The 8,812-nt window shown below is 48.6% G+C and overlaps 1 long non-coding RNA gene across 1 annotated transcript; it reads right to left on the bottom strand.

The window, feature by feature from the left end:
• Positions 1-362: 362 nt before the first annotated feature.
• LOC130851718 (uncharacterized) lies at positions 363-7,529 on the bottom strand. Its single transcript, XR_009053256.1, has 4 exons — positions 7,387-7,529; positions 2,076-2,197; positions 1,718-1,794; positions 363-846 (listed from the first exon to the last, which is right to left on the bottom strand). It is a non-coding gene; the product is annotated as an uncharacterized LOC130851718 (long non-coding RNA).
• Between the last annotated feature and the right edge of the window lie 1,283 nt (positions 7,530-8,812).

Here is an 8,812-nt window from a genome sequence, read left to right on the forward strand (position 1 = left end):
AGTCCCTGGTGCCAGAAAGGTTGGGGACCCCTGGTATAATAGGTCACAGCCTAGTTCAACTATGTAACTACCCACGTGTTGACTTGGAGCAGAGGGGAAAGGTAATGAACTGTGGACACTGCCTGTTGTCTGGAGCTTCTCTGCTGCTACATGTGATTTTCTTCGCCCTGAGGGATGTCTCATCCTGCCTGACTTTCTAGAGGGAACCTCCCTTTACTATCAGAGGTCTCTGCATTTGGTCTGGCATTTCTTGCCTTTCTTTCCTCCTCCAAGTTGCTTTACATCCAGCACTTCCCTCAAACCAGGAGCCTTGGACCAAGGTACCAAAAATGGCATGTTGGGTTAGAGTATCCTGTCCTCCACCACCCCATCACTGCATGATGTCAAACTGAGTCCATAGGGACTCTCCTGCCCCTGGGCTAGATGATGTTGTCATAATCAGTGGGTCACTGTATGTGCCTTTTAACCCTGGGTCACTTACTCTTGGGGAAATGAGTTTCTTGCTCAGGGTCCAAGGACATGGGAACCAACTCTGGGCACCCTTCAATAATTTGCATTTCACAGGTTTTGGAAGATATGCTTTATGTTCTATGGTTTGGGATTGTGAGTTTTCCTTGTGTTTAGGAAAGTGAAAAGTTGTTTATTTCATTTTTTGTTGGCTAGGATACATATCGAGGGACAGTAAAAGAGAAAAACATCCTAACCCTACTTTGTTTAACCAGAAGCCTGACTTGAGTCTTGTATAGAAGGATTTTTAGTTTCAAAGGATCTCCATGCACCTCAAATCCATTTTTCCAGCTGCATAACTTCAATCCTCAGTTTTCTTAAGTGTCTCAGTTTCCTCACCTGTAAAATGGGAATAATGATCAATTCCAACCCTCATGGATTTCTCATGAGAACTAAATGAACAGATGCATGAAAAGACCTCAACACAGCCCATGGCACAAAAGAAGTACTCAGTAAATATCTCCTATTATTGTTATTACTATTATCCTCATAACAATTCCATAAAGAAGATATCACTGTCCTCATGTTACAGGCATGAAAACTGAGACAGTTGTTAAATGGCTTTCTCAAGCTTTCACAGTAAATCAGTGGCTAAACTAGCTTTCAAAACCCAAACCTATGCTCTACCATGTTTCCAAAGCTGGAAAGATAAATGAACATATAATGATAAAGTTAAGTGAACAAAAAACATAATCTATAGAGCGTTCTTCACCAAACACTTTCAGATTCACTAGAACTTTGAATCAAAATGTACCCATTTTACAGATGAAAGAAACCGAAAGCTGAGTCCCATAAAGCCACATGGCTAGTAAGTCACAGAGTCAGGACTGGAACACAGACATATAGCAATCCAGTGCATCTGGAAAGATAAAAATGGACCAGTTGATTTATGTCCCAATCGTGTGTGCACCTGCATGTGGGGACAGAGAGAGGAGGCAGGGAGGTGACAGTAAGGCAAGTGGATCCTACCCACCTGAGTAAGCATAGACGAGTCGTTTTACCTCCCCAAGCCTCCCACGGGAAGTGGGCATCAGAACTGCGTTATCAATGTTAAGTGAACAAAAAACCCTCAAAACCAGAATCTGCTCTCTTCCCTCAGCTCTGTTTTTAAAAATGTCTATCCATCAGTGTGTGCGTCTGTAAGATCATCTCTTTCTCAGATCTAACTGCTTATCTGTCTAAACATCGGGAGAGCATAAACAAAACATACTTCTGTGTATTTTTCTGGGTGGCAAGGATACAGGTGATTTTAATTTTCTTGGTGCATTTCTCCATTTTCAAACTTTCCTGTAAAGAAAAGAACATGTGTTATTTATACTACCAAGGGAAAATATGTCTTACAAAAACATTGATCTTGTAGGGTCATTGTAGGATGCCTGAGACAATGAGGGAGCACGATGGAGCCAGGGTTCTGCAACCCCGCAGACATGAGTTCATTTCCCTGTCCCTGGCCTCTGATCTCCGGCATGCTTCCTGCCATCTCTGGACAACCTCTACCACCTCTTGCTCGTAAGTTAAATGGGGACGATATTGATTCTTGGGTCGGCACGAGGGTTTAACGGGATTACCTATTTCAACGTCTCCCACGGGGTCGGGCACGCAGTAATCACTCCCCCAATGTCAGTTCCTTTGCCTTTGCCGAAAATTCCAGCTGGATCATCTGCAAGCCTTTGCGACGTCTGGGCCAAAACTGAAGCCAAGGAGAACTCCTGAACAACACTGTTTATTTATACAGCGGGAAGATTGAAATCATTACGCTTTGACTGGCAGGAGCTATTTATAGGCCTCGTTCCCAGAGAGCTGTTGGGATCAGGGCTCTCCCCAATGAATTTACCAACTCCCTGGCTTGGCCATAAACTTCATGGATTTCTGTGTGGGCCTCTGCTTCCCAGCCACATGAAAGCGGAATCCCTTCCCTGTTCTATTAAGCGAAAATCATTGCCTGCAGTAAACAAGGCAGGAGAGGGAAAGCAGGCAGAGAAAACCATCCCAAAATGATGGGGTGGAGCTTAGCACCAGGAGCAATAGCCAGCATCCCTCTGCTCAGCTTAATGTACTGAGTCTAAAAAGAGGCAGTTATGGATTTCATCACAAGTCCTGGGTCTGCTCTGGAGCCTTGTCTCTCTGTGAGTCCCTGGACATCACTCCAAGTGCTGACAGAGCACAGTCCCTGGACAAAGCACCGGGGTGTGTATGGTGGGTGTGAAAGGGCAAGATTTGGATAAAGCCTGGGAAAGGGAACGCCAGGTAGAGGAATCAGCGCGGGCAAAGGCAGAGAGGCGAAAACAGTGAGTTGCTCCATCGGACGGAGCACGGGACCAAAAAGAACTAGCACGAGGAGCTTAAGTAAAATCCACCCGGAACGCTGGTGCCTAGTAGATGTCCCGTAGGTGCTCACTTATACTTTGCGCAAAATTAGGATGGAAGTGGGTCTCCAGAAAGGAGGATGTTGGAGCTTTATTTTTCATCCTCAAACCTTCAGCCTTCACCAGTGTGCAGAGCTAAGGAAAGCAACCTGCGTCCGGCCCTGGGGGGACATGAGGCCCACACAAGTCCCTTCTGCCTCCAGGCCAACTGAAGACATTTCCAGAGGGCCCACATACCCTGAAAATACCTTAGGCCAAGTTTTCAAAAGTCAGGGCATTGAGTAAAACCCAGACTGTTTCTTTGCTTGTTTTTTTTTTAACTTTCCTTTAAGTTCAACATGCATTTGAATTCAAGGGAAACATGGACCACATGTTTTTAATCCATCGACACTTAAATCATCAAAATGTTGGAGGCCGATAGCTTGGAAGCCAGCAGGAACACCAGAGCCTTTTTAAGACTTTCTTCTCCTTCTCTAGCAATCAGGAAGCAGCCTTTTTCCAAGAGGAAACCAAATTTCGATTCCAAAGGGACTGATGCATTCAGTGCCAAACTTGGCACACTCCAAGGCCGCGCTGGCTCCAGACCTGTTGCAGTGGCAGAGGAGAAGGGGTTTACAGGCTAAATGGCCCCCTCTCCTCACCCACCCTGTGCCACCGAAGTCTTGGAGGGAAAAGGGAGGAAAAGGGAGAGAAAGAACAGCCACGGGCTTGAAGGGAAAGGCCCAACCAGCGGTGGAACCACAGGCCAACCTAGAGGAAAATGCGGATTCTGTTTCCAGACACGTGCCCTGCATGGACCACTGGCTGCTTCCTCTCTGCTTCCACTTGGGAGAATGGAAATCAACCCACACTGCATGGAGCCATTCCATAAGAGGAAAAGAAAAGGAAATAAGATGAAATGAGAGTACATGCAAATGTACAGCAGGAAACACACATGCCAGGAGCACACCTGACCGGACAGAGTTCCATTCACTTTGTCCACACTCGGGGCCAAACCCTGCCTCTGATCGTCAAGACACCTGCATCCCACATGCCAGCCGGTCCCATCTCTGGCTCACTGGCTGGAACAACATCGGCAGGGATTCTGCAACCTGGGCCACCAAAGGTTGAGTTGATAAAGGTTGGAAGCTCCCTGGAGCCAGGACCACAGACAGCCTATTGTTTAATGAACAGAACTACCTTCTGATCTCAACAACAAGAGCTCCTCGCTAAGAAGTGTTCCAACAGCAGCAGCCATAACTGATCACAGTCTGTCCCTGTCCACCTAAGATTTAACTTGTGGCACACTTCCTATCATCTCCACAGGGCAGGGGTCTGCTTATGTGTCATGGTGACACAGCCACCCCCTACCATCCCTGGCCTGAGAGAAGTCATCCCAACCCGTGCTCTCACCCGTGGAAGCATATTCAGGAGAACTGAGTTCATATCGGTATTAGAGCTGAGCTCTAGATGGGCAGCCTTCCCAGGGCCCCGCCCCTAGTCAACACCGCTGTCCCCAGCACCTACCAAAGTCTGGGAGAACCCATCCCTATTAAGTAATTTGCAGTCTGAAGAAATGGATAGTAGCACAGACTCTGGAGTCAGACAATTTAGGTTTGATTTCTGGCTCCATCACCTCTGAGCTGTGTGACCCTGATCAAGTGACTGAACATCTCTGTGCTCCAAAGCCCTCTACTGTAAAATCAGATAATAATAGTCTCCACTTGATAAGACTGCTGTGAAAATTAAATTAGTTAGCATACACAAAGCACCAAGAACAATTTCCAGCATATAGTGCCCCTGTAGGTTCTTGCTAGCCTCATCATTATTATTATTGGCCCGGAGTGACAAAATCTGCAGGCACAAAAAAAGCGCATGGCACAGAGGAAGCGCTCAAGAAACATTAGTTGTCTTCCTTCCTCTCTGTTGTGTTACTCCTGCCCACCAATAGCAAACTCTGATGATCTGGGAAGACTGAGATCTTGGAATCTGAATGCTGGGGTGGGGTGAGGTCAGATGATCTTGTCCAAATACTGCCTTTGGGATATTTTGCCTCTTTTTTTTTTTCCTTTTTAATGTGCCATCAACAGTTGAGTCTCCAATGCTTTGAAATCTCCTAGGAAGGTGTTCCCACTTATGTCAGCAGTCCATCTTCCCAGAGCTGAAGATACAGAGAGCAAATTCTCTCAACAGTCTGGACCACCCACAACAGCACCCTTGACAAAGCGGCCCCTCCCATCAACTAATTGAGGCTTGGAGAGGAGGCCAAAGGAAGGTGGGAGGGGTAGGTAAGGAAGAAAGGGAAGGAGATGAGATAAAAGGGGAGTTGGTCTAGGAGGAACGGCTAATCTTTTCATTCTGCCATCCCATCCAGAAATGAATCATCACTATTTGGTTAAAAGTTGTTTTAAGATCCTCAGAGAAATGTTACGTTAAAAACAACAGATCTGGCAGCCAGAGGAAAGGATGAGCAAGGCCCTATCTTGGGGACAAGAATTAAGCATCAGAGTCAACCAAAGTTATCTTGAAGAAGCTGAACATTTGCCGGCATTCAAAATCTTAAAAAAAAAAAAAAAAAAAAGTGTCTCAATGGCCATTGTGTCAGGGAGCAATACGTCACTCTGACAGTTGGGAACAGCTCTGACCAGCGAACAAGACGTGAAGGCAGCTACAGTGGATCCCGTCTTTCCTGTTGCCGCAGTTGGGATGGATGCAAGTGTGGACTGGCCGGCTCATTTGTATGGAGATGAGCCATCACCACAGGACTCCTCCTCTCACCCCCGGCCTCACGCAACGGGCAGGTCTCAACCTCAGGCCAAAGAGCTGACGTGGAGGGAAGGGTAACCGGATGCCAGCGGTCAGCCGGAAGTAGAAGATGCAACATCAGCCGAACTTGAGTCCAACCCAACCCATAAAGAGTCCAGGGCCACGGGAGGGAAGAGCAGGAATGGGGCCGAACCCCAGGCACAGGCACAGACCACCAGCCTTGGAAGCCATGGGTGCCATTGCTGACCAGGAGCTTTGTGGGCTCCCTGGGGAAACGAGGACGGTGACAGAGCCAGTGCTGGTTGTCAGCAGGGATGGTGAGGCTTCCCTGCACCAGGCCCAAGGCAGGCATTGAAACGGATACCCGTTCAGGCTGAATCTGAGCAGTCCCTCCTCAGCATCCCAAAGTCCTGTTTCCCCAAGAATCTGTGGTCTCTGGTGATTTGGAAGAGTGAGAGGGACAGACAAAGAGGTACAGAGGGCAACAGAGAAAGGAGAGAGAGCAAAAAGAAAAGGAAAGAAGGGAAAGGGAAGAGAAGAAAAAAAACAAAATAAAAAGACAAGAAAAGACCGTCTGTGGTCAGACAAGTTGGAGAACTGGAGAGTTAGACAAAGTTGACCCAACGGATGACAGCAGATCTTTTCCAGGTGCTTAACATGCTGTCCTGCCTTGTAAGTCCCCAAGGAGGCAGCATCTGCCTCGCCCCTGCCTCCTTGACCTCCTTCCCCGCATGCCGTCCTTCAAGGCAGACACACGGTGGGTGAGACACGGCATAGAGTGGGTTTCAAGGAACCTGATGTTGGAGGGTTGCAGTCAGGCTGGACCACATTAAGTTGGATCATCTTGAACATCCAGGCTGTGTCATTGTCAACGAGATGCCTAACTTCTCTCTATGCCTCAGTGTACTCATCTGAAAAGATGAGATAATAAAACCCAGCCCCTTGGGTGCCTAGGAGGGAAAACAATGAGCTCATGGATGCAAAGAGCTAAGCGTGGACTCGCCACCCGGTGGGTAGCTTACTCTCGTCACACTCAGGCCATCTTGCTCCCTGGCCACCCACAGGAAGGTGCTGGCCAGTGATTATTAGGATTTATTCTCCAGAACTGTCACCTCATCCTTTCCAGAAAGTCCAAGGCAGGTCTGGACCAACCAGAACCCAGCTTCTCAACTTGGTGTGAAAAAGTCACTTTTGCCTGGGTTTTCTCATCTGTCAAGTGGGTCTACAAGTCCTACCTCCATGACTGGAGCTGAAAAAGAACAAGAAATGAGATGTGGTTTGTCAGCCTCAGAGAACCAAGTGAACAGGAGGGAAATGGATGCTTTCAGAGAGGGTCTGGGGAGCTTTTTTGGCATTGTGCCCAGCGCCCAGAAACCTTCCAAGCGGTCATTCTGAGGTCAGGCCTGGGAGGTAACTCAAGAATGGAGAGAGTCACGGATGAGAAGATAAATGAGATGGGAAACTGTTTGTCTCACAAACAAGAGTGGGTGATCAATCAATCCATCCAGAAGCAAGGCCAGAATTTATGACGAAGTCCTTTCTCCCCACCCAGAAAGTCCTCCATATTTCATAACCCGGCATGTCCTTGAAGGCCTTCAGATGGAACCAGAAACAAGTTCAGTCCTGAGCAGCATGGCCATGGCTTAAATGAAGTAAGATCCACCCACCTGAGACCATTTTGCTCCTGGGACAGCCACCCTGAGCCCTGCAGAAAGTGCTAGCTTCAAATCCAAGCCCCACAGCTTAGGGTCTAATGCTGTTTGCTCACCTTTCCAAAGGCGTCTCCAGGTTGATGGACGGTCAGTATGGGAGCACAGAGCCTGGGTCACTTTTCCACCCTCCACCCCCAGCTGGGAAGCCAGGAGCTCAAATCTGGGTGCTGAGCCTCCAAGAGAAGCTTCACAGGCCTGGTCAAAGGGCTTGGCAAACAACTGAGGCGTTTCCAGGAAAAAACAGAGCCCAGCTTGGGGCCATGGAAAGCACGGTCCCCAATGTTGAGTCAGCCTTGAGTCATGAGCTAAAAACATGCTTTTGCCGATTACAGCTCTCGGCAGCCGTAATTAATTCAGGGCTGATGAAAACTGCATTTTTCACTCAACAAAGGAGGATATTTCAGGTAATTAGACATAACCTCATGTATCACTAACTCACCTTTACACATGAGCTCTGGCCGCCATGTCCAGGCCCTACCTCCAAAAATAACTTACACCAACATTAACCAACAAGATGTGTCTGATTTCAAAAGATTGCCCTTCCTCCTTAAGTATGTTGAGTGCAAAATGCTAAGTACACAAAGGCCCTTAATTGGTTTGTTCTAATCCCCCGGCCTGTACCTCTCTGAGAGCATCTTTGTACCTGGGCCAGGCAGCCACCTTGTCTTTGCAGTTGACTCTGCTCTGAGCTGACCCCAGTGCAAAGCATTCCATGGGCCAGAATGAAGTGGGGGAGATGTATTTTGATCCACCATTCATTCGCTCATTCATTCGCCCACATCCCAGCTACGGCCCCGCCCCCTGCCCATGTGCCGGGCTCTGAGCCGAATAACAAGCTAAGAGCCCAACATAGAGGAACTTAAACTTGATGCAGGTGTAGAGGCCAAGGCACATTGCTTCTTTTACAGACAGGAACCCTAAGGCCCAGACTTGTCCAGGTTCACCCAGCAAGTGGATGGTGGAGCAAGGAAGAGCAGCTGGGTGCCTGCCTCCCAGAGAGCTCAGAGGCCTCGGGAGTCCCAGATGCATCTGCCCCCTCTCCTGCCAGGCAAGGGCAGCCCTTCCAGCCTCCCCTGGGCACAAAGAGGTCACAAGCTGTGTCTCAAGGGAGGCCAGGAACACTCCTGCCAGGTGCTACTTGCAGAGCAAGGTCCTTCCCTCCAGGCCCCTGACTAATCTCTGATCCTACCATCCAGGCCCTGCCCGCCTGCAGGACACTCCCGGGAGAGTTTCTCCTGGTTCCCATGACTAAGATGGCCCTCCCAGGACAGCATTATCCTTCGCTCCATGCCAATGTCGCAACACCCAGCCAGTTGAGGCACGACGGACATTCGGTGTCTTCCAACACGTCCAGAGAAGCCCAGGGGAAATTGCCAAAAGCCAGAGTCCCTAAGGGGCAGACTCTCAGCTTCCCTGGTTCCCACTCGCTTTCTTCAGCATCAAAACCCCCTTTCCTGTTCTTTTAACTCTCACAACCTCTGC

Source organism: Hippopotamus amphibius, chromosome 4, assembly GCF_030028045.1.
Source record: "Hippopotamus amphibius kiboko isolate mHipAmp2 chromosome 4, mHipAmp2.hap2, whole genome shotgun sequence".
NCBI classification, from domain to species: Eukaryota; Metazoa; Chordata; class Mammalia; order Artiodactyla; family Hippopotamidae; genus Hippopotamus; species Hippopotamus amphibius.